This window comes from Sorex fumeus, unplaced genomic scaffold (assembly GCF_029834395.1).
Source record: "Sorex fumeus unplaced genomic scaffold, SorFum_2.1 ptg000033l, whole genome shotgun sequence".
Taxonomy (NCBI): Eukaryota; Metazoa; Chordata; class Mammalia; order Eulipotyphla; family Soricidae; genus Sorex; species Sorex fumeus.
Genome location: NW_026606090.1, coordinates 1584938 through 1609995, shown reverse-complemented (window position 1 = coordinate 1609995; position 25058 = coordinate 1584938).

Genomic DNA, 25058 nt, shown 5'->3' with positions numbered 1-25058 from the left:
ACTGAGCCGAAGCTTATGACCTGGCCTGCCTGGGACCCGCCTCCAACACAGAGGTATTCTGGGGAAAGCCCGAGTGCCCCCCGCATCCCCTGGCTCTCGGGGACTGTTGCCCGTGAGAGCCAGCCCCTCTGTTCTCCTGCAGAGAGTGAGGGCTTTCCTGGACCCACTTGGGAAGCCAGGTTCAGATGCCACCTCCTCTCCCAGCCCCACCGTGGACCCAAGAGCCCCCACCCTGGCAGGTCTGTGGGGGTGAAACTCCTGCTGAGAAGTCGCCCACAGGCCTAGGGACGCCTGACTCCACCATCTAAGCCGTCTGTTCCCTGGGCTGCTGGCGCCAGGCCTCCTCATGGGCCCGCACCAGGCTCTTGCTTTCTCTCACTGTGGAGGTGGGGGGGAGGGGGGCAAGGGGCTTGTTTTCTTTTCCTTTGTCTTTAGTGTTAGGGGGTCCAGACCAGAGATACACACACACACACACACACACACACACACACACACACGAGACTTGTGCTCTTCCACTGAACCTCTTTGCCTTCCCCTTTCCCCGTTGGTTTGTATTCAATTGTGTGTGTGGGGGTGTGGGGGGTGTTGCTCAGGGCAACCCCACAGGGCCAGGGATCAGACCGGGCCTCCTGCCTTCAGAGCTTGTGCTCAGCCTTCAGAGCTTTGTCCCTGACTCCCCCCCCCCAGCCCCCCGCTGTCCCCCACTCCTTTATTTTCAGGTTTTATTTTTGGCGAGAGAGATTTCAGAGCTATTTTTGCTCTTTCTCCTATTTTCTGCCCTGGCCGCCTATAATTCATACGTGACAAGTGGAGCAGCGGCAAGGTGTCCTTGAGGGTGAAAGTCAGATGGGGGAGGCTGGCAGGGCAGGAGCCCAGAAGGAATCCGCTCCCCCCCACCCCAATCCCGCACAAGGCTGTTTGCCATCTGCCTGCCCTAAGGAGCTCCTAGTCCTGGGGTCTCAGACCTGAGCAAAGAGACCTTTGGGACTTCCCTTGCCACGAGGCTTTCTTTCTATGTAGCTCAACCTGCTTCTAAAATACAGTGCTCGCATTCCATCCAGCCTCGGGGGGCCCTCACTGTCCCCAGCCCTTTGGGGGGGATTCTCACATCACCCCCAAACAGCCCAGGGTGGACTCTTTTGTTTCTGGCATCAGAAAGTCAAGCAGGGATGCAGGGATGGGGGCACTGAGGGCCAGGAGGCACAAGAAGCCCCTTCCCCAGGGGTCACCATTGAGACAACGAGATTGAAATATTAGTCAAGAGGTAGCGATGGTAGGGCAGAGCCTGCTGGGCGCTTGCTGCTGAGGTGGGCGCTGTAAAGTGTCTGTCCTGTCTGGTGTGTCTCTGAGGCTGGCTGCCTTAGGGAAACACACGCTCTAACGGGAAGCAGCCAGGCAGGTACCGCCAGAGGATGTGGGCATGGCTTGGCCCAGTCCACCCACCTTGACATGGGACTTTTGCTCAGGCTCCTTCCTGCCTCTTACCTCCTCCCCTTTAGCTTCCTCCCTGCCCCATGCTCTCTCTCCCTGGGCGCCCTTTCTCTCAGAACACTATAAAATCACATCTTGGGGTCGGAGTAATAGTATAGCAGGTAGGGCTTTTGCTTGCATAGAGCTGATCCGAGTTCAATCTCCGGCATCCCATATGGTCCCGCGAGCACTGCAAGGAGTAATTCCTGAGTGCAGAGCGAGCATTGCTGGGTATGACCCAAAAAGCAAAACAAACAAACAAACCAACAATAAGGTAAAGGTAAAGGCCCTCCCGTTGATCGTCGATTTGCTCGAGCGGGCCCAGTAACGTCTCCATTGGAGACTTTGTTGTTACTGTGTTTGGCATATCGAATATTCTCAGTAGCTTGCCGGGCTCTCCGAGAGGGGCAGAGGAATCGAACTCGGGTAGGCCATGTTGGCCACTTGTAAGGCGAACGCCCTACCGCTGTGCTATCACTCCAGCCCTATGGGAGTCATGTGGCAAAGAACTTTGAGATAAAAAATTTTAATTCTTTTTTCCCCCCCCCTTAGGGACTTGCACACCTAGCAGTTCTCAGGACGTTTTTGTGGCTCTGTGCACGGGACTCACTCCTGGCAGTTCTCCAGGGAACTTGTGAGGTGCCGGGGATTGAACTCGGATCAGCCACATATAAGGCAAGTGCCTGGCCCACTGTGCTAGCTCCCCAGCCTCTTGTTTTCTTTTTTATTTCTCTTTCCCTTTTCACAGTGCCAGGGAACAAACCCAGGGTATACATGTGCTCAGCAAGTGCTCAATACTGAGCTTCATCCCGAGTGCAGTTGTTTTCAGTTCCATGATCTTAAACTTGAACTTGACTGACGGCCTGAATAAAAGTGAGTGACACAAAAAAAAAAATTAGAAACTGCTGTCCATTTGGCCCCAAATTGCCATTGTGATTTGGAATATTGTAAGGAATAACTGGTCTATGAAAGGTGATTAACTTTGAAGGGATGGTTACTTACTTTTTTGGATTTTTATAAAGTCAGTTCATGAATGCATCCTGGTACGTAAACTTCAGAGTTTCTGCTCCCTAGCTGCCTGCCCATCTCGTACGTCTCAGGCTTTATTTTGCAGACACAACGCTGCTTTCATTTCAAGGGATAGTCCTCTGGTGAAGGAGCAGAGAGGAGAGTGTAGGAAAAACTGTCCGTGATGATATAATATTGCCCTTTATCCTGACACTCAATCTCTGAAAAAAAAAGTGGTTATCTATTGGCCATTTAAATTAATTATAAGCCTTGCCCCCACCCCCCCCCCCCCCACCCCGGAAAAAACATGAAGTTTTCAAATGGTAATTGTTCTTTGATTCTGGATAGGAGTCTTTGGAGAAATTCTCTTTGGTAAATAGAATTCACTCACACACAGCGAAAACGGCCCTCAAAAGCTTTCATAAAGAAGCTAATAGTGGAGAGTAATAACTACTTTGTAAGGGTGTTGGGGGAATTTATCAGAGAGTTCCGTAAAGTGGTTTGGAGGCCAAAAATGCAATATAAATGCTAAGCAGTCACTTTTTTTCTGGAAAGAGCTGCAATAAATGTAATCAGGCTGCTGCTCAGATCCAGTGCCCGGTGGCCACCACCACACTCAGATCCAGTGCTGATGACATGGCTGGTCAAAGGTTCTTCCTCCTATGCAATGTCAATAATTTCCACCAAACTAAGGCAGACAGGGGCTTTTGAAAGTGTCCCAGAATTGTGAAGGAAATGAAAAGCCCAGGAATCTGGTGTTTTTACAGTTGGTGCTTGTGAAATATTGGTTTTATTTGCTGCTCTTCTTGCTTCTGGAAACCTCTTATTTAAGTGATTGTGGATGCCGCCACGATTTCAGCACTAGATGGCGCTGTATCACTGTGGAAAGCTGTTTTGTTTTTTTTAACTTTCATTTTTGAGGGGTGGTTGGGGTGGGGTGTGCATCTCTAATTTTACCATTTTGCCAGAAAATAGATAAGCAGAGGCCTCATATAAGTCATTTTCTTCTTCTTTGACCTGATAAGAAATTGGAACCTTCTGGTCTTGGGGGAGGGAGACAGCAGGGCTCTCCTTGCTTTTACCTCTGCATAAAGCCAGTTCCGTTTGCTTTCATTCTGACTTGAGCAGGCTGAGGACAACTCCGTTTCCCAGTGTGTGGCAGTGGGCAATGGGCTGTGACGGCTCAGTGTGTCACGTGTGCAGAGGGAAGGTGACTTGAGCGCTGAAGAATGAAGGTGCATGATGGATGTTCCCCCTTGAGAAGGCGCCTGCGCGGGGCGCTCCTGCCTCAGAAGCTCCTGCCTGTGTCATTTTCATTCGAATGCAAAAAGGCAGCTTTTCACAGCGTCCTTGGGAATTCCCACCAGGGACTCCCGTGTTCCTTTGCCCTTAGTAAAAACAAAAGGTAAAACCATGACCACTGCACGGACCCCCACCCTCATCGAAAAAGTTTTGTAACTATTCAGACCGGGAATGATTTTGAGAATTATCATTTAAGCTTTGGGGTCATATCTAAGAGCAGATTCCAGCAATCACCAGCCCTCCCCCTGACATAGAATCATCCTGGTGGGGACAGGGAACCCCTAGTCCCTACTGCCTGGCCTCCACATTCAAGGATATGATGAAGTGTGTCTAAGTTAGTTCATTGCGTTAGGACAGGTTTGGTACCTGAAATGTTGCAAAGGGGTTGACTCTTATCGAGAGCGCCGAGAGGGCAGGAGCCAGGCAGGCTTGTGGCCAGGAGGTGCGGGTTGGTTCGTTTGGAGCACAGCTCTGCCTTCTCCTCCAGCCAAGAAGGTCTGAGGCTACTGCAGCGTGAACCGGGGAGGAAACAGATTTAGACAAGAAGCCCGAAAACTGCTCAGGATGGAATTGATTGCCTGGCTTGATCCAGGAGAAAGGAAGGTTTCTGCAGATACTGGCAGCTGAAACCATGTGCCAGGGTGCCCCAGGGCACCCTGAGGCACTGCAGTAACCCACAGAGACAGCCAGGCGCCTGAGAGAAGCAGGTCAGTCATGCCTGCCCCAGGCCACGAACTCCTTCAGTGTCCATCTGTCTTTCTGTGGGAGCATGTTTCCATGAAGCTTGAGGGGAAGAGGCTGATGGAAAACTAGTAAATAGTGGATGGAAATCACCCTGGAATCGTGGGTGAGAACAACAGCAGAATTGTGCCGTGTCTGTTCTCTTTTTTTTGGTGGGGGGGATCACACCCGGAGATGCACAGGGGTTACTCCTGGCTCTGCACTCAGGAATTGCCCCTGGCCATGCGCCGGGTACCATATGAGATGCTGGGAATTGAACCCAGGTCAGCCGCATGCAAGGCAAATGCCCTACCTGCTGTGCTATTGCTCCAGCCCCGCATATCTGCAAATCTGTTTTTTAGGTGAGAATTGTTGCTAGTTCATAACTAACTAAAATCACCTGCCCCTCCAGTCAGTGTATGTTAATCATTCCCATGCCATAAATACTCACTTGACTTTTTGAGGTCTAAGTTTTTAATTAAAGGAACAGGAAACGTTTGGATTTTGTTTTGATATAGGATACCGTGAAGTATCTGAGACACTGAGGGTCCTGGGAGCTTAAAGGGGGGGGGGGCTCTGGGATCACACTCTCCAGGACCCTTGATCTTCCTGCAGGCATAGCCTCAGCCCTATGCTTTGGCCTTTGAGCATTGCACACTGGGGACCACAGTCAGAGCTACCAGACACCCTCCCCCGCAGCCTCCGGGTTCTTCTTCTTTCCCATCCTTGGCTATTTGTGGGCCACACCTAGCAGGGCTCAGGAGCTACTCAGGACACTCCCTGCGGTGTGCGTGCAAAGCTTCATAGTATGGTTGATAGTTGGACAAAGAAAAGCTTCTTATCTTTGCCCCTAGGATTGTGTTGACTCTTTGGTTGTGTCAGGGGTGGGGTGGTGTTAATACAAATAATTATAGCAACATTTGATTTATGTTTTATAAAAAGGTCATGAACTGTGCTGGGGGAGAAGGCAGCTGGGCTAGAGAAGGGATTACTAAGTCAATGATGGTTGGAAGGATCCCTTGGGGTGGGAGATATGTGCTGAAAGTAGATAAAGGACCAAACATGATGGCCTCTTAGTATCTGTATTGTGAACCATAACACCCAAAAGTAGAGAGAGAGAGTAAGAAGGAAATTGTCTGCCATAGAGGCAGGGGGGTGTGGTTGGGTAGGGGTGGTGGGAGAGATACTCGGGACACTGGTGGTGGAAACACTAGTGGAGGGATGGGTGTTCCATCATCGTATGACTGAGACTCGATCACGAAAACTTTGTAACTGTATCCCACAGTGAGTCAATAAATAAATTAATTAATTAATTAAAAGGTCATAGGTATTTTTTTATAGGAACTTCATTGAATCTGCAAAATGCTTTGGGAAAGATGGTTATTTTGACAATATTAATCTTCCCACTCCATGAACAAGGGATGTGTTTAGTAGTTAGGTATATAGTTTTATTTATATAAGTATATTTCACCTCTTTTAAAAGCTGATTCCAAGGTAGTTGATCTTTCTGAGGCACAGTTGTGAATGGGATTTTAAAAATTCTCCCTCTTTCTATTTCATTACTTGCTTATCGGAAAGCCATGATTTCTGCGTGGTGATTCTGCAGCCTACCATGTTACTGGACTCATGTGTCCAGGGGCCTTGTGTGTGGAGTCTAGAATTGTCTAAATACAGTATCATGTCATCCATAGAGACTGAGAATTTGACTTCTCCTTCCCTGGTCTGAATACCCTCAAGGTCTCCCTTGCCTAATTGCTCTGGTCGGGACATCCAATACTCTATTGAATAGCAGTGGTGAGATCTGGCAGCCTTGTCTTGTACTTGATCTTAAAAGGAAGGTTTTCTCCCATTGAGTATGATGTGTGCCAAGAGCTTGTGGTAAATGGCTCAACTGTGTTGAGGAAAATTCCTCAACCAGTTCCCCCATCCCCTACACAAGTTTTATACACATTCTTGGAGGTATTTTGTGGTAGAAAATTCCAGCGTCTTGGAAGGAAAGTCAGTAGAGTTACTGATGTTACTTTATCCCTTGTGGATTTGCTTCATGGAGCGAAGAAGTAAGTGGATGGCAGGTTGTCCTGTTTCTACTTTTCCTTTCTTTAAGATGACGCCTGTAGGGCCGGGTGTATAAAATTCCTGCAGTTGCCTTTCCATGGAAGCGATCCTTAGTTTTGTGACAGCATTTAAAAACACCTCATATATTAATTGGCAGCTTCCGTCGTCTCTGAGTGGAAGAAAATCTCCCAGCATTGACATCCTCAGAGCTCCGGAGGGGAGGAGGGGAGCAAATCCGGTGGATTCTATGTGATCTCAGCATGGCAGTTTCCTGTGCTGTGGAACAAAATGCCACAAACCCACTGGCTTTGCGGCAAATGCACTTGGAGCCTCTCCACCGTGGGCAGGCGTGTGCGTGTCCTTTAGCCGGACCTTCTGTAGACCCACCTTCCAATACTGGCCCATGTGCTGGCCAGGCAACCTTCTCAGCGGGAGGCCTGTCCAGGAAGATTAAGCTTCTGAGCACATTCACAACTCATTTTCTGGGACAAAAGATGACAACCCCACTGACCCCTGCCCCATTGTTTAGAGTTGTGTGAGCTGGGAACCTTCTGCCTGGGGCCTAAAGACCACCGACCGACCTACGGGTCCCTGCCAGCTCACCTCCTCCACGGCCTCCTTTACGGCCTGCTAAGGGGGATCTGTCCACACTGCAGTCAGGGGAGAGACAGCTCATCCTCCTGGTGCCCGCTGGTCCCCACTGGGGGTCTCTCTCACACTCCAGGCAAAACACAACGGTTCCCCCTGGCAGAGTGGGAGCTGCTGAGTTCACCCCAGGCATGTCCACCGATGAAGCATTTCTGTGTGCGATCCTGCTTCCTGCTGGCCACCTCCCCATGTCGTTACAGATTTGACTCACTCTCTTCTCTCTTCCCGCTGATGTTCTCCATCACAACTCCACCCGCTATGGCAAGGCCAGTCTGTTGTGCTACTGGTTCGACCTAGGACTCTGCAATCTCGGATGCCCGAGCCCCTCACTAGTGTGGGCAAGGTGTCACTGCTCCCCAGCTCGTGGTTGGCAGCACCTGTGCTTCAGGCTTTCAGCCGAAGCTGAGAATAATAGCTAGGAGTAAGCCTGGAGCCCCGCCAGGTGTGGCCCCAGAATTATAAAAGAAAGAATGAAAGGTTTGAGAAGGTACTTTATATCTTAGTGCTTGTATTAGCTATTTTAAGATTATTTCTTGGAAGTTTGGTTGTTTCTATTTGTGATTCTGAATGGTCGCATGTGTGTTTTTGTTGCTGTTTTTTATTTTGGGGCCACATCCTGAAGTACTCAAGACTTGCTCCTGGCTCTGCACTCAAGCACCTGGCAGGTTTGGGGGACCATATAGGTGCTGGGAATCGAACCCAGCCTTGCTATATGTGAGGCAAGCACCCTCCCTCCTCACTGTACTCTCTTTCCAACCCTGAATCATCTCCTTTGAGCCAACAATCACATGCAGTGGCAAACCAGGCATATTTAAATCTGTCCAGACTCAGGAACCCAATCAAACACAGACATTTTCCTGTCACCAATATGTCTTAAAATATGACCTGTAAACTCTATTCCTTAGCCCCATCCTTACCTAATGCAGTGCCAGTTTACTTATTGCTAACACGGGGGGTTGTCAGTGGACATGCAATTACTGATTGATGCTCTCTCTCTTAATAGCTAAGAAGAATGGCAATAACAGGGCGGTGTTGTAAGCTCAAAGAGGCATCAGAAGGGGCGGCTGCCCCGTGTCTGAGGGCTTACAGCACTGCTCCACCCTGATCTTAGATTTCCTCAGGAGCAACCTGCATGAAACAGACCTTATTGGTGGGGTGGGGAGTGCGGGGGGTTGGGGGGTGGCATTGGAGGAAGGCTGGGAAAATTTCTCACTCCACTTAGGAGGAGTTTTGGCCAAAATGTGGCTCCTTTTATTAGCAAGACAACAGTGAATACCTGTGAATATAACTTTAATTTGGTCCTGAACTTGCCCTGAACCATAGTGCACATTTAATTACATGCCAGTAACCAGTGTATCTCTAAAGCAGCAAGGACAAGAGATGGCCGTTTGGCATTAGAGCTTGAAGGGCCAAGATTGCATTCTCATATTCATTTCCACAAAATACTTCCCTTCTCCTAGTACTACTTCTTATGAAATGGAATTCAAGAGAGAGAGAGAGAGAGAGAGAGAGAGAGAGAGAGAGAACAAGAAAAATAAATAAACACTTGTGAAGACCTATCGTTCTCCTAGGAGATGGATATTGTTCCTGTAATAAGAAACATTAAATTATCATCACTTAAAGAGTGAGCCTACCAAAAAAAGGCACGTGTGAGCAGGACTGGGAAAAGGCATTTTATGAAGTTTTACAAAATAAAATTTCATTGGGGAGGTCTAGAACATTTCCTCCCAGGCCCAGGAGATCATAAATCCATGGAAACTGAGTTGCTGCAGTTTTCTTTGGTTAAAAAAAAAATGTGTGGAGTGAGAGGGAGATGAATTTGCGTTTATAAAATGCCACAAACATCTCACTAAATGCCTGTTTTTGATCCTCTCAGCCTGCCATGGTCTCCCCCTGGAAACTGCAGGGGCCATATTGGAGGACCCCAACGACCAATCAGCGGGAGTCAAAGAAGGGTTCGAGCTTTGCCTGTGTGAGCCTCTGGGTGCCTGTAACGTTTTATGGCAGAGAGGCACCAACTGGACATCCTCTAGCTGACGTCAGTGGGCCCCATGGGTTGACTTATGTGAAGTAGGGAAGAGAAAGACAGTTACTTTCTCCCGACCCGCCTCTGCCACCCTGGACCCAGGGTTACTGGGTTCTTGTCCAACCTTGCAGAAAAGAGTTTCAGGAGTAGACAAGCAGTGAAGTTACACAGATTTTATTTGGAGGTTTTGAAGGAAAGGAGAAAGAGGAAGTGGGAGAGAGTGAAGAGTTATGTGCTCAAGAGAGAACCTGGGCTTCTCCAGAGGCGGAGAGAGCCCCTACATGCATCCCAGCATTAGACAGGAAAGCATGAAAGTACACATCTCAAGAGGGGAGATGCAGATGACACATGTGCTCAGCCACATAGGTACAAGCAACACATGGGGTGGGCAGCATATGCATGCCCTTCCTTTGTTCAAGGTGGCCTTTATAGGATTTCACCATCTTGCCCCCAGGTGGGGCTTCTACCTAGGTCAAAGTCTGTTGCTAAGGAGGTTGCCTAGGGGCATTGGGAGTGGTGGTGGTCTTCTTTGAAATTCCTTTTCTGGCTTTTTGTTCCTGCAGGAGCTTCTCTGGGTCTGTTGCTGGTGCCAGGTTAGGGTCTTATCAGGCCTTAGTTCCTGTTTTCTGCAAGATTGGCCTTGGCAACTTCAGAGCTATTACTTCCTAGGAAATTTACTGCCATCACCTGGGGGATGGGGGAGGGGGCCTTCCCTATCTGCCTGCCACATCATCACTGGTATCACTGTTCTCCCATTGTTCATCGATTTGCTCAAGAGGGCCCAGTAACATTGTGAGACTTGTTACTGTGTTTGGCATATCGAATAGGTCACAGGGAGCTTGCCAGGCTTTGCTGTGCGGGCAAGATACTCACGGTAGCTTGCCCAGCTCTCTGAAAGGGGTGGAGGAATCAAACTTGGGTTGACCATTTTGGCTGCGTGCAAGGCAAATGCCCTACCCGCTGTGCTATCGCTCCAGCTCGCCACATCATAGCCACACAGTATTCTGCCAGATTCGAGGGCAAGCAAGTTACAGGGGCCACGAAAGTCAATATGGAATGGGTTGGGGACAGCCCTCTCTGTGACCCTGCGGGGAGTCTTCTGGGAGGTTGCCCAGATGGCAAGTCCATGCCCATAGGGTCTTCTCTAGGAGGTGCTTGGGCAGACAGGGTCCAGGGATGGTGACAGGTTGTGTTTGAGGGTCACTCTTGTGCTGGGGTGGGGGACCACTTTGTGCCTGGCATGTGCCCCACCCCTTTGGGCCACTTCTCTAGCTCTGTTATTTTATTTTCTGGTTTTTGGGCCTCAAAGAACAGAGCTCAGGGCTGCGCCTGGCTTTGTACTCGGGAATCACTCTTGGTAGTGCTCTGGGGACCATTTGGGGAGCTGCGGATCAAAATTAGGTCAGCTCCATGCTCTCCCCGCACTGGACCATCACTCCGGTCCCTCAAACCATCTAATTTAAAAGGACAGTATTCACCCCTCCTCAGAGAAGTCCACTCCCTACCCCTGCTCTGGTCCATCTTTCATCATCATTGCTGCACTGTGCAAGCTGCGTATTTATTTGTTTTATTTGTCCCTCTGTGACTCTCCTCTCTTTAGATGTCAGATTGTAGAAAGGAAGAGATTTTGTCCCTTGGTTGCTGTTGGATCCCAAACATCAGGTACAAGACCCATCCTGACAAGCATTTATTGAACAGAAGTCCGGTTCCTTGTCTAGGAAATTTGCTCAGAGAGCTGATATCACTGTGTGGCGTGTAATCAATGGTTTTGGCTAACCCAGAGGGCTCTTACCTGTCCACACACAGATCAGAGTTACTACTATGCTTTTCTTAATTGGATGGCACCTGGCAATGCACAAGGATTAATCCTGGCTCTGCACTCAGAAATTACTCCTGGCAGTGCTCAGGAGACATATGGCATGCTGGGAATTGAACCTGGGTCGGCTGCATGCAAGGCAAATGCCCTACCTGCTCTGCTATTGCTCCAGCACCACTGCTATTCTTTCAGGTGAAAGAAAAAATTGGCTGAGAATGTTTCTTATTAACCGGGATTTGGTAAGTTTCTTGTTCTAATTTTCTCTCATCAAACATGTGATCTCAAGTTTTTACCCTTTCAACATTATCTGAGACAGAGTCTGCCAGTTTGTGGTCGTTTTTAGACAGGAAAAACTCTGCCAACTTGACTCTATCAGTTTAAAATAATGGAACTGAAGAGATAGTGATGTTGGCGGACCCCACAGGTGGCTCATGTGAAGTGGGGAGGAGAAAGATGGTAATTTTCTCCCGATCCACCTCTGCCGCCCTGGACCCAGCATTACTGGATTCTTTTTTTTTTTTTTTTTAAATTTTTTTTTCCCTTTATTTTATTTTATTTTATTTTTTTTAAAGTTGTAGATTTACAATTTTTTGTGCTTTGGTTTCAATTATACAATGATCAGATACCCATCCCTCCACCAGTGCCAATTTTCCACCACCATGGATAATATCCCTCCCACCCCCATCCCCCCATCCCCCCTGTCTCTGTGGCAGGGCAATCCCCTGTGTTCTCTCTCTCCTTTTGGGTGTTGTGGTCTGCAAAAGAGGCATTGAGTGGCAAACATGTTCAGTCCATAGTCTACTTTCGACATGCATCTCCCCTCCTGGGAGGATCCTCCAAACATCCTTTATTTGGTGCTCCCTTCTCTATCTGAACTGCCCTTTCCTCTAGGATACCCGGCTGGCCTCTAAGTTATGGAGTAATCCTCCTGGTGCTGATCTCAGCTATTCTTGGGTATTAATCTCATACTTTGTTACTTTATATCCCCCAGATGAATGCAATCTTTCTATGTCTATCCCTCTCTTTCTGACTCATTTCGCTTAGCATGATTTCGTGGAAAGGAATTTCAGGAATAGATGAGCAGTGAAATTGCACAGTATTTATTTGGAGGTTTTGAAGGGAAGGAGGGAGAGAAAGTGGGAGAGAGTGGAGAGTAATGCTCTCAAGAGAGAACCTGAGCTTCTCCAAGGGCAGAGAGAGCCCCTATACACATTCCAGAATTAGACATAAAAGCATGAAAGTACACATCTCAAGAGGGGAGATGCGGGTGACACATGTGCTCAGTCAAATAGGTAGAAGCAGCAAATGGGCTCAGGCAGCATATGCATGCCCTTCCTTTGTTCAAGGTGACCTTTTCAGGATTTCTCCATTCTGCCCCCATGTGGGGCTTCTACTTAGGTAAAAGTCATTGCTAGGGAGGTCACCAAGGGGGTTGGAAGTGGTGATGGTTTTCTTTGAAATTCCTTTCCTGGACTTTTGTTTCTGCAGGAGCTTCTGTTGGAGGGGGTTGGTCCAGCCTCCTCAGGGTCTGTTACCAACAGGCACCAGTTCTCTCTCTATGAGGTCAGGACTATTACTTCCCAGGAAATTTGCTGCCATTGCTGTGGAAGGGAGGCTTCCCTATCTGCCTGCCTGCATGCCTACTTCAATAGTACAGCAGGCAGGGCACTTCCCTGGCTTGTGGCCAACTTGAGTTCAATCCTAGGCATCCCATCTGGTTCCCAGAGCACCAACACCAGGAGTGATTCCTGAATGCAGAGCCAGGTGTACATCCTAATCAGGGTGTGGCGCCCTACAAATTAAAAATAATCAGATACATAAAATGACAGTGTTATAGTAATAAGCTGGAGCCATGCTGATATGACCTGTATCTCCTCTCTCCTGCAACTCGGCGCACAATGGGAGGAATGTCATGGAGGAATAAGTGAGGTGGATACAAAGTGAATGCAGCACAGTCAAGTGCCCAAAGAGCAGCTGGAGCAGGGAGGGGGTGGGGGTGGGGGAGACAGGAATGAGTGGGGAGAATGGAGGGAGGGTCCAAGCCCTCCCAGTCAGGTCAGGGATGCTGTGTTCTTCCTGGGCTCGTGCCCTCATCTGGCCACAAGACTGAAGCCAGGTTCATTTCCCTGGAAACACACCTCAGGGTGGGAGGGAAAAGCACTCTGGAGCTTTCTCTAGCCAGGGCCCCTCTTGCCCACTGGTTCCCCCGGGTTCTGCTCAAAGGGGCACAGAGGCATGTTGATATGTCTGGAACCAGGCTAAGAACCCTCAGGAGTGGATGACAGGCCATTCCTCCTGCCGCCACCCAAGCATCACTGGGCTTTGGGGTAAGAACAGAGCTCGACCCAGCATGGATGTGGAGAAGCCTTGGAGTTGATGGTGCACAGGTTGGCACTGGGCTTGGACAGGCCTTTGCTGTGCTGGCCTGTCCTGTGCATGGCAGGGCACTTCACCCCGGTGGACGCTGCCCACCCAAGGCAGATAGCACTCCCAGAAAAGGCCTGCTGCCTTCTCCAAGCTACTCATGCAGAGAATCACTGCTGGGCTCCTGCCACTTCTCCTCTGCCCTCCAGCCAGTAGCAGGGGTGGGCGATGGCCACGTGACTGTTGGCAGAGAGATTTGGCGGTCCTCTCTCCGTGGGAATGTGGACGCTGCTGGGTTGAAATTCTGAGACAAGCCTTTCAACGTCCCAAAATATCATGAATATGATGGATTCAACCAGAACTTGGCTGCCAAGGTCTTGCTTTGTGTCTGGTTGTACCATGCTTCCAACCCTGCATCTCAGTTACAGTGGCTGCAAGCCAGCCCTGTCTGCCCGACCCGCTCCACATCGTGGTGACTGCTGCCCTGCAGTGTGTATCTGAAGCACTCCTGGAGGATGACGGTGGAGCCTCGAGGTTGTCACTGAGTGAGCCAGACTCCGTCTGTGTCCCATCCACGCAGGGCTGGAAAAGGGGCTTGTGGCTCAAGTTTGGGTTCAGTTGGGCTGCTGCTCTCTGCACATGTGTTCTCTCACCAACTCCTCCTACACTCCCCCTTCCCGCCCCCAGCACTGACCTCTCAGCAAGTTTCTGGTCCTTGAGGGGTACAGCTGAAGTCGGACAGTTTTCACATGTGTGTCATTGCCTAATCTAGTCACCCCCTTCCTACCCCCCCCCCAAAGCTGGGACTATTCAGGTAGGGTGTGTCACTGCCTAATCCAGTCCCCCTTCCTTCCCAATGCTGGAACTATTCAGGTGGGGCTACCGTAGCACTGGTGCAATTGGGAGTTACTTTTGTTTGCTCATATATGAATGATAATTGATATGATGAGGTTTTTTGGGAGTTGGGTTGACTCCCAAGCAGTGCCCAGCAAGCCCAGGACCTATTCTCAACCACACCTGTCCACTTGGGCTGGAAGCTTCAATGCTCAGGCCCTGTGGTGCCTGGGGTTTGAACCAGGGTTCCAGTCAAGCAAGCTTGTGAGTCTGTGATCCCCATACCATTGCCCCAGGCCCATATTATTGGAGGGGGAGGGCAGAGAAGCTTGAGGAGTAAGTGCTTTCCCTGATGTTCTATTGGTCTATATTAGGTTTTGAGGAAAAAATTAAAAAATAAAAAAAAATCACATATCTATAATATGCTCTGTAGAAGAAGTGCTTTCCCAAGTAACCTGTAAAGGAAATTCTTGAGTTCTTCCTAGATTCTGCTTGAAACAGTAGCAGGAGGAAATGCTGATCTGAGGAAGTCATTGTGGCTCAGGAAAGGCAGCAGGTAGTGTGGGGGCTTGGGGACTTTTGGTGGGAAGATGTCATGGTGAAGTTGGGGTTTTTGGTATTGATGACAGAGGAAGTCTGAAGCCTTTTGTGGACAAGTCCAAATTAGAAGAATAATGATAACAGCTCCACTTCCCAAACCTCCTATTGGTCAGTATCTGCAAACTTTCTTATTTCAGTATATTTTAACCCCTGGGACTTCATTGGTGTGGGTTTCTCAAGAAATATATTTCTTTCATACTGTGAACTTCTGTTGTTACTGTGTTGGGAACTTACTCCCGGCAGGGCTCAGGGGACCATATGGGATACCGGGGATTGAACTGGGTTGGCTGTATGCAAGACAAGTATCCTATTTGCTGTACTATTGCTCCAGCCCCTCATACTGTGGATTTAACCCTCATCTCCACCCATGTCAGTTTGAAGAGGAACCATTCTGAGTAAACTGGAATGCTTCTTAGCATAGTCATTGTGTTGCTTTAACTCTGCCTCTGTCTGTCTGTCTCTTTCATCTTCCAATTAAGAGAGGCCAGAGAAGCCAAGAAGTCCTGTAGACCAGTTCAGTTGGAATCCCCTCTCTGCCCGCAATAACCATTTTTGTTCTGTTATTGTTTCGGTGACCCAATGAGCCTTCAAGAAGATGTCAGCTCCAGATCCCTGTAGCTGCCCCATCCTTAGTTCTGCCCTTTTCCAAATGATTCCACCAGTCCTTGAAGATGCAGGAAGATCATGGTCACGGTCCTCCCATTATTCATCGATTTGCTCGAGCGGGCCCAGTAACCTCTCCATCGTGAGACTTGTTACTGTGTTTGGCATATTGAATACGTCACAGGTAGTTTGCCAGGCTTTGTTGTGCGGGCAGGATACTCTTGGGAGATTTCTGAGCTCTCTGAGAGGGGCTGCATGCAAGGCAAATGCCCTATTGCTGTGCTATCGCTCTAGCCCGTGCAGGAAGATGGGGGGAACAATTGTTGGGCTAACCCAGCCTGAGACTTAGTTTTATAACAACAAAACCCAAAGCATTACAGGTCATCATACACCCAAGAGCACTCAGGCTTCTGGAAGTGACATGAGATAATGCATAAATACCAGTAAGAGTGCTTGGCACAGAACAAGCAGTTAATAACTGTTGTTGTTGTTATTTATATTGATTGTCTTTAATAACCTCTGACCAGCAAGGATGGTTTAGAAAACTATTAGGTGCTCAGCATTAGCGATTAGAATGATGTACTGAACCATCCCGACTTCGCGTCCTTGCTTCCTTCACTGGCTCACGGGGCATATGAGGGAGAGATGCACTTGACCAAAGAGAATTCCTCAGATGGGCCTGATAAGTGGCTTAGGTGGAAGCACCTTTCCAAGTTGTACCCCAACTTGGATTAATTTGTTATTGTGTGTGCACCAGTGATCCACTATTAGTGGCAGATTTATGTTTTGATGGTCTCTGATAACCTCCAAGTGCTTATAGCTTCTCAAAGCAGTTAACTCCATTTTACCGCCATTGTGGTTCTCCCTGTAAGCAGGACCGATGGGATACGACACTCTGAAATCTACAAAACAGTCACCAGCCCTTTCCATTCCCTGCTCCATACAATGTGGGCCTTACGGTGTGTGCTGGGGTCAAACTCAGTGAGAGGGACAGACAATCACACACAAAAAAATCATCTTTCAGAGGAAACGTGAGCCAGTATTCACTGTCAGTGTTTCCCAGCTGGTTTCTTTTCAAATATTGCTTCATCCTCTGCTTCCGTTAGCACCATGGAGTAGACTGAGCAAGTTGTTTTCATGTCCCTTTTAACCACCCATTGAAGGATGTTGCTTGAGGATATTGTTTCTTCCCCCTTCAAATACATCGCCTGGCTTTACGTGAACCAATTTGGTGATTGGTGGGAAAGCTTCCTCTTCCAAGTTCCTTCAACTGACTCCTGAAACTGAAATTTGGGGAGTCTAAGCAGTGTTGGGGTGTTATAATAGCTTTAATCCTTTGTGCTTGTGCTCTGAATCTGTCTCTCCCAACAAACTGTTCCGTTGCCTCCTGAAAATGTTGACTTTTTATTCATGAATATAACATTAAATACAGGGGCACTTCCTCATTCTAGTATAGTCCAACCCCTGGGACTTCATTGTTATGGGTTTTCTCAGACTTCTTACATACTCTGGACTTTTCTGTTTGCTTGTTTGTTTAGGGGTCATAGCCAGCAGTGCTCAGAGATCACTCCTGGTGAGATGGGGGTGGGGGAGCGGCGTAAGGGGTTTCAGGGATCAAACCTGGGTCAGCTGCATGCAAGGCAAGTGCCCTGCCCACTGTACTACTTTTTCAGCTTCAAAATGCAGAATTATTTTTTAATTGGTGCACTGGCTACATTGAACCACTAACCAATTTCTTGCAATTTCTTGTTCCTTCCTCTCCCCTGTCATGCCACTGACTTAATCTCTCCCATCTTTATTGCTCTCCCAACTCTGTCCATGTTCTACCCAGTCCTTGGCACGGGTCTAGCATCATTTGCTCCCTGAATCCTTCTCTGCTTCTTCTGTCACCAGAGGGGAGCAGCTGCATCTCAAAATGTCCCCACACATAAATTTGTTGGGGGGAGGGTTGCTTTTTTTTTTTTTTTTTGCTTTTTGGGTCACACCCGGCATTGCACAAGGGTTACTCTTGGCTTTTGCACTCAGGAATTACTTCTGGTGGTGCTTGAGGGACCATTCAAACCCAGGTCGGCCACGTGCAAGGCAAACGCCCTACCCACTGTGCTATCGCTTCAGCCCCTCTTGTGTTCATCTTAGTACTTCAGAAGCATTTTTCTTAGCATTTTTATTCAATGGTATTTACAGGGAGGTGACTTCATGTATTTATTAGTCTTAGCTCTCCATCCTTAAAATTTTTCAGTGCAGCTGGCAAAGAGAGAAACATTCTTATTTGATTATTTGAATAAACTCGAATTTATTGCTTGGGGATGGGCAGAAGCATTTTAAAGAACCAGTGTCATTTTGGTTTTAAAACCCAAGGTGACAGTGTAGCATTTTGTTATCCCCACAGATTGTAACGTTACATATCCATTTTATTTCATTTTATTTTTGCTTTGGGGTGGTGTTCAGGGCTTACTCCTGGTTCTGTGCTCAAGGATCTCTCGTGCTGGTCTTCCCAGGTGCTGGGAACCTAAGCTGGATTAAGTGCCTTTAACTCCTATGCTATCTGTCCTGTCCTCAAGCATGTTCATTTAAATTTTGTTACTGTTGTTTCTGCGGGATCAGGAGACCCTGTGGAGTGATGGGATCCAACCTTGGTCAGCCTCGTGCAAGGCAACACTGTACTATGGCTCCATTAGGTATCCCATGATGTAAATTTAAAATACACTTTCTCACCCCCCCCCCTTCCTGTTCGGAAGTCAGCAGGTGTTTCTCCACCAGCTTGCCCAAATTATTTTTGACTTTGGACTAATCAGAATTGCAGCAACAAAGAGAACCCCAGAATATTTCAAATTAAGGTAATGGAAGCACCGGGAAGTAGCTTATTGGCTGGGTTTAGGGGCGCAGCTGGCGGAAAGGTGAAGGGGGGGCAGTTATTTCTCGCCCATCGTTTGCCGGGTGCGCAGTTGGCAGACAGCTCCTCTGGAGGGGACATCGGGCACCTGATACCCTGGAGCGGGCGTGACACCGCAGGGTTCCCAGGCAGAGGCGGGGACGCTGGCTCGCCCTGGGCAGTTTCCATTTTTGTCCTCTCAGCTCCATTTCTTCCTTCTGGGATTTTTTTTTTGCAAAACACGGATTCATTTTCAAAGCTGTTGTTGTGGTCCTTGCCTTCCAGGAAGCGCCGCGCCCTGCGAGAGTGCAGACTGCTGCGTTCCCGACTTGGAAACCGAATTTAAGGGGAGGGACGCGGAGACGCGGGAAATCCCTGTGTACGCCTCGCTGGGCTGGAAGACGATCAATCGAATGAAAGCGGGGGTGGGGGGTGGGGCAGGGTGGGCTAACCCGAATATAATACCCCATCTTTCCCCCTCCCCCCTCAAAGATTTCCCTTTTTTACTGGGTCTGTGATTTCGGAAAGCACTCACGCTGGACGCGCCAAGGAGACTCCCAAGATGCGGGAGAGAGCATCACCTTGCTCCTGCTTTTCGGGTCCACAGATTCACACAGACCTGCGTGGGGGAGGGGGTCTCGGACATTCCCAAGGACAGATTCACTAGAAACGTTTTCGCTACCGAGAGCTTGGGGTGAGTGGTGGGGGGAACGTCAGGACCGCCCAGCCCACGAGAGCTGCTTGGGCGGGGGACGGAAGCACACGCCCGGGTGGGGGATTCCCGGGGTCCCCAACCGCCTGGAGCCCCAATGCACGCCTGGCCCCTTGCTGGGGAGTTTCCTGGTTCCCTGGAAATTTGAGCTTCTCACCAGGGAGACCCGCCCTGCTGCCGCTCTCTGTCCTTTCCCCTTTCCAACCCGTTCCCTTTCTAAAGAAAAACCAGCGTTTTAAAGGCAAGGACGTGTCAAGAAACCAGAGTAGGGCCTACCGGACTCTTCACCAGTCTGCCCTTGAACCTCTCAGTTGATTTTCAGAGCTACCAAGGGGGTGAAGTCCAAGGGGGAGAAGTGCCCTGTCCTAGTGGCTGACTGACCTTGAGCGCCCCTGCAGATGCCAGCCTGGGTGGAGAGTTGGCACAAAACGCTGACCATTTCTCAGGTTCTTCTGAAGGGGGCAGATGCAAGGGTCTGTGTTAATGGAGCTCTCGAAGTTGCTCGTGATCCTTTGTGAAATAAATCATGGTTGAATTAGCAAAGCCTAATCGTAGCAGACAACTAAGTCCAAGTTTGGGAGGGGGGCCTTGAGATGCATTTAACCCCTGGTCTATCCCAATTTAGAGATGCTTCCTGGATTGGTTGTATTGTATTCTTGGAAAAGGTACAACTTCATGATTCCTAGGTGAGTTAGTTACGAAGTGGTTTTTTTTTTTTTCCCTCAGCACTTCTGTGAAGACCAAATCCAGGTGAGATGAGCATTCAGGGGAATAGAGACAGGAAGATACTGTAAAAAATAATTCATACTCATGTGGAAAGGATCAGGGTTGCCACATTAATCCTCAAGGTGAAGTAGCAATAGGTGGTGATCATCACCATTTCCATATGTTTATGTGTCTGTGTACATCAATAGAATGTATGTGTATATTTTGGTGGGCATCTATATGAGTATAGAAACACACACAGACAACCTCAGTTTAGGCCCGGTAAACACTTCTCTTGTGGAGCTCAGAACCCAGACAAAATGTAGGAAACAGAAGTCACTCCAGTAGATACTGCAGATGTCTTTTAAGTGTTTTTGCATTAAAGGTGTGATTTGTTGAGTTGAGTTGTGGGAGCTCAGTGGACAAGGAGAAGAGAACCAGGAGATTGCAAGTGTGACCTCTCTCTCTCTCTCTCTCTCTCTCTCTCTCTCTCTCTCTCTCTCTTTTCTGATAGGAGTGAAAACAGTGTTGTCCAACAGAGTGTTCACAAGGAAACCAGAATGTGCAGAACAGAGACTGAACTGTGATTCCTAGTCCACTGTCTCCACGGGCCTAGGTGGTTTTCAAGAAGTGTTTCTATGGCACCAAAGGGGAGCTGTCTTCTCCTGCTTCCCTGCATCTCATCAGCCTCTTGATGCCCCATCCCCACCACCACTTTTTTCCACTCTTTCCAAGAACCGAAGAAAGCAGGATAGTTTTTGACTTTTGTGGTTTGTGTGGCTCAGTTGCAGTGTTTACTCTGTAACGCTCTCTTCTATCGCTCCTCATTGTGAAGTTTGTGATGTCATGGAACACTTTTGTTAAGAGGCAGTCAGGAATCCTGGAGGAAACAGCATGTTTTGAGTATTTTGCTGGGTTCAGTGTGTGCATGGGGTAGGGCTGGGAGCTGAGAGAAATGAGCGTTTGATATTTATGATCCTCTTTTCCCAGTGACTTGGATGAATCTCAGATGAACATCAGCTTTTCCTAATGGAAAAAAAATATGCAACCAGGAGGCTTTGGGGAGCACTTCAGCCGCATTCCTGAGTCTGTCCCAAGGGCACCTTGGACGGGAAGTGGAGGGAGGAAGCTGGGAGCAAAGGAAGCACTTAAGCACCTTCTTCACAGCTGCGTGGTGGGTATTAGGGAGAACTTTCTCTCTCTCTGCTTGTGCTCAATAGGAAGAGGTCAGAGCCCTCAGAATGTTCTAGGGAGACATGGGAAGAAGTTATACACTTGGATCTCCCCCGCCCCACCCATTTGCAAATTTATGTTATTAGAAATGATCTTCTTGAAAACCCTGTGTGTGAAGGAAGGGAGAGGAGCCTTTCAAGCTTTCCTATTCATAGATCACAGGGAAGTTCTGGGAACAAGCCAAATACTACATCACTTGGAATATATATATATATATATATATATATATATTTTTTTTTTAAATCTCAGTTCTCATTGTGGTCTAGTGATAGGGAACGAGAACACACACTTTGGGCCTTCAGCAGGTAGGTGAGGCTCTTCGGATCACTGATAGTGGAAAGAAATTTGACACCTTTCTAGTTGACACAAAAGTGATAACACATTTCTAGTTTCTCAGTTCGCCAATTTATTATATTTGTGCAAGAGGAATTCAGTTGGTCAATAGATCACTTAATATTTCCCACAAATCCTTAATGATTCTTCCTCCAACATGCTTCCTTCAAAAGCAATGAGTTTAGGGAGGAGGCGGTATTGGCCTCTCTCATGAAGCTTGGGCAAGGACAGTCTCTGTTTGAAATGAAAATCAGGGTTTGGGAGGATAGCTCAGTGGTAGGCTGCCTACATTGGGGTAGCCTTGGGTTCAATCCCTGGTACTGCAACCAAAAAAAGGAATGAGAATAGCGGGCCTGTTGCATTAACCTAAAGAAAAGTATTTGCCATCTTATGACTGTGTTATCTAGAGAGATTTCAAAGCCTTGACTTGAGCACATGCCGTAATTAGGAGGTATTACTAGGTTAATTAGAAGCCACTTAATGATTCAAGATTGTTCAGAGGAGAAAATTGCAAGAGAAGGGAGTTCGAGGGAGAGGATTTGTCTTGCAAAACTGCCCATCTGTGAAGATGATGCTGTTGTGGAAGTGAGATGCCAGTGTTCAGGGCGTCTAGTGTTTTGTGTCAGCTGTGCTACCTCAATAGTGGTGTATTTAGTGAAATAATCGCTTCCCATTGGCTAAATGTGAGTAGGAATATGGAAGCAGCCTTTACCCAGATGCGGTTGGTGGATCAGCCTCCTGGACATCCAGTCTGCTCCAGCCAACCCTAGACCCTTCCGCTGGGGTAACTGGACCAGGGAACTCTGTGTGGTCAGCACCACCCGTGCCCCGATGAATTGAAACCTTGTTCACAGTCCAAACCCTCCACCCGGTGCCTCACCAGCTTCTCAGACTTACTATATCCCACTTGAATCTGTACCTGCCTCCCCGTGCTCCCAAGCACCTCAGACCCTCCTGTCAACAGAGGATATTGGCCCTGATTCTTTTGTCTTCCTCGTTTGACAGATTCAGTCAGTCATCACACCCAGTGGATTGTGTCTCCGACTCTGCCAAACCAATCACGCCCTCTTTGGAGCTGATGATGCTCCCTCTGATCCTTTGTCGTACTCTCACGCACGTGACCTAGACTGCCTCAGCCTCCCCTCACTCTCCTCTTGTCCCTCATTGGCTCCCTCCCTTCAGGACATCTCAGACAGTGGGCAGTGTCATCCAGGACCTCCCTAAAGGCAGGCTCAGAGAGTCCTTGCGTAGAAGTAGGGTCTGCTCCTGGCTTCCTGCATCTCATGATTCCTAAAGGGTGTCTGCTGTCCTCCTGGGCATCCTTCTTTGGCACCTGCCCAGCAGGCCCTGTAGGTTGTAATCTCTAGTCACCTTCAAGGCTATTCAGTTTTGTTCCCTGCATTTTTCACATCTGTCAGAAACGCTTCTAAGTAGCAAAGCACCCTTCTCAGTGTATCTCTCTGACTCAGTCTGTAACTGAGCACCCTTCTTTTCTTTTTGTTTTCTCCTCCAATCCTCCAGATATTTTGGATTTTTAAACTTTTTTGTTGTTTTTGCTGATTGCCAATGAGCCTTTTTGAATGGAGTTTAAGTTTATTCACTCATAAACTACTTATTTTTTTTCTCTTATGTTTCCTTCGGTTTCTTGTTTAATACTATATCCACTGCCTTTCACTGCTAACTTTGTCTTCAGGTTTATTTTTTCTTACCTGCTAACTTCAGATTCTTTTCTTTCCATGATGGAGAGCTCAGCAGTCATCTTCTTTCCTCCAGCTTTGTTCTTTTTTCTTTTTTTTCTGCTTTTTTTGGGGGGGGGTCACACCTGGCGATGCACAGGGGTTACTCCTGGCTTTACACTCAGGAGTTACCCCTGGCAGTGCTCAGGGGACCATATGGGATGCTGGGAATTGAACCCGGGTAGGCCGCGTGCAGGGCAAACACCCTACCCACTGTGCTGTCTCTCCAGCCCCCCAACTTTGAATCCACCTCATTTTGTAGCTGCAGTAACTTTTCTCCACTGCAGAACTAGTTGAGAGGCTCCTTGTATAGGTGTGTCAGCCTCTTCCCGGGCCCCTGTGGGTGTCTCTCCAGCCCTCCTGCTTGTATTAACCCTACTTGAAGCTGTATTTCAGACCGAAGATGCTTTTGGATCCTTGAGTGTGATTGCTGCTTTGATCCTCTGGAGCAGCTGGGGCTCATATTTCCCCCTTTCTGTAAAGCTCTTGGCTATCCTCCACCCATCTGATTGCTTTTTTGACTTCTAACTAATTCCTAAACTTTGTTCCAAGCATGAACTCCAGACTCCATCCTGGAGACCTTGTTCTTATTCCCTGCGCATATAATTGACCCTCAGCCCCTTCTCTCTGTAAGATATAATCCCCACCATGTCCTGCACATGCCTTTAATCCATTGGCCGGCATGCAGGATGAGTACCACAGAGGCTCACGGGGTAGGATCCCCACTACACTCTGGGCCACTGTCGACCACCACTTACTGATTTCCTAGCTGCCTACATTATGGAAAGAGATCTTACTATTTTAAAGTCACCCCCTTTTAATTATACAGGCAGAGTAATCACTGCAGGGAGAGGAGCAATGCCCATCTTCACCACACCCATCTCCTCTGTGCTAGGTCCCATCTACACTTTTTTCTTTTGGTTTAAGTTTTCAAGTTCAGCCCCTGTGGTGACTCCCATCCTCTCTCACCTCCCCAGGAATGGTGTTTTGTTTATGTTTTTTTCCCAACAATTTGCTTTCTTGCAGCTTCTAGTATGGTGGGAACAAGCTTATGCAGCTACTGTTGAAACCACAGATTAGTAAAACTCCTTTGTGACAGCAGAAAAAATGCTTTTTTTGTTCATACATTCATTCAAAGGAATCAATCCCTGGGCCTCTATCCCCCTTGGCAGCAGCTGCCCCACATTCATCTCTGTGGTATGCCCAAGTTACTTGAAAGAGGTGCCTGCCTGCTCTGATGCTGTCTTGTTCTCCTTTACCTTCTCCCCTAGCTTATTGAAATGAGGCTGTCCTCCAGATCCCTCTATACACGCAGCTCAGACTTACCCAGGTCCTGGTCACAGGTTCTGTGTCAGAGTTTTCTTTGTTTCTGTCCCCATTGGTTTCTCCACACAAGTTCGCCTATCTCACTGACTCCCTCCTTGCCTTCTTGTGTAGGCTCCCATGGCAGAGTTGGCCTGCCACCCCACACATCCTTTTCCCTCAGTCTTGCTCCCTGCTCCTCTCCTCTCCCCACCAGCTCTATGAAAGCAAGAGTGTCACTACTTGGGCATGTGCTTTTATGTACCCATTCATTCTCTTCCTGCCTGTTCTCTGGTCTCAGGGCTTCAAATGACATTGACATACATGTTAGGAAATCAGACATTTATCATCCAAGGCCCAAATCTCTTTCTTGGGCTTCTCACTCAGATGTTGAACTGATTCTTGGGTGTTACTCCTGGGACGGGACATGACCCAAGTGGAATGGCATACTCTTCTTCCAGCTGTCTCCTTTCCCCAGGTAAATGACACAGGTTAGGATTCAGGGCAGCATCCTGGATCTTCCTCTTGAAATCACTGAGCCCCCACGGGTGACTTACTTGAGGTGGAGATAAGAGAGAGACTGCCAATTCACCCCTGCCACCTTGGGACCAATCGAAAAGGCTAGGACTGATAGTTTGTGATGAGCCCCTGCACAGCACATACTGGAGCCTCACCAGTCCCACTAGGTGGCTGTCAAATCACACCTGATGCCCAGTTGA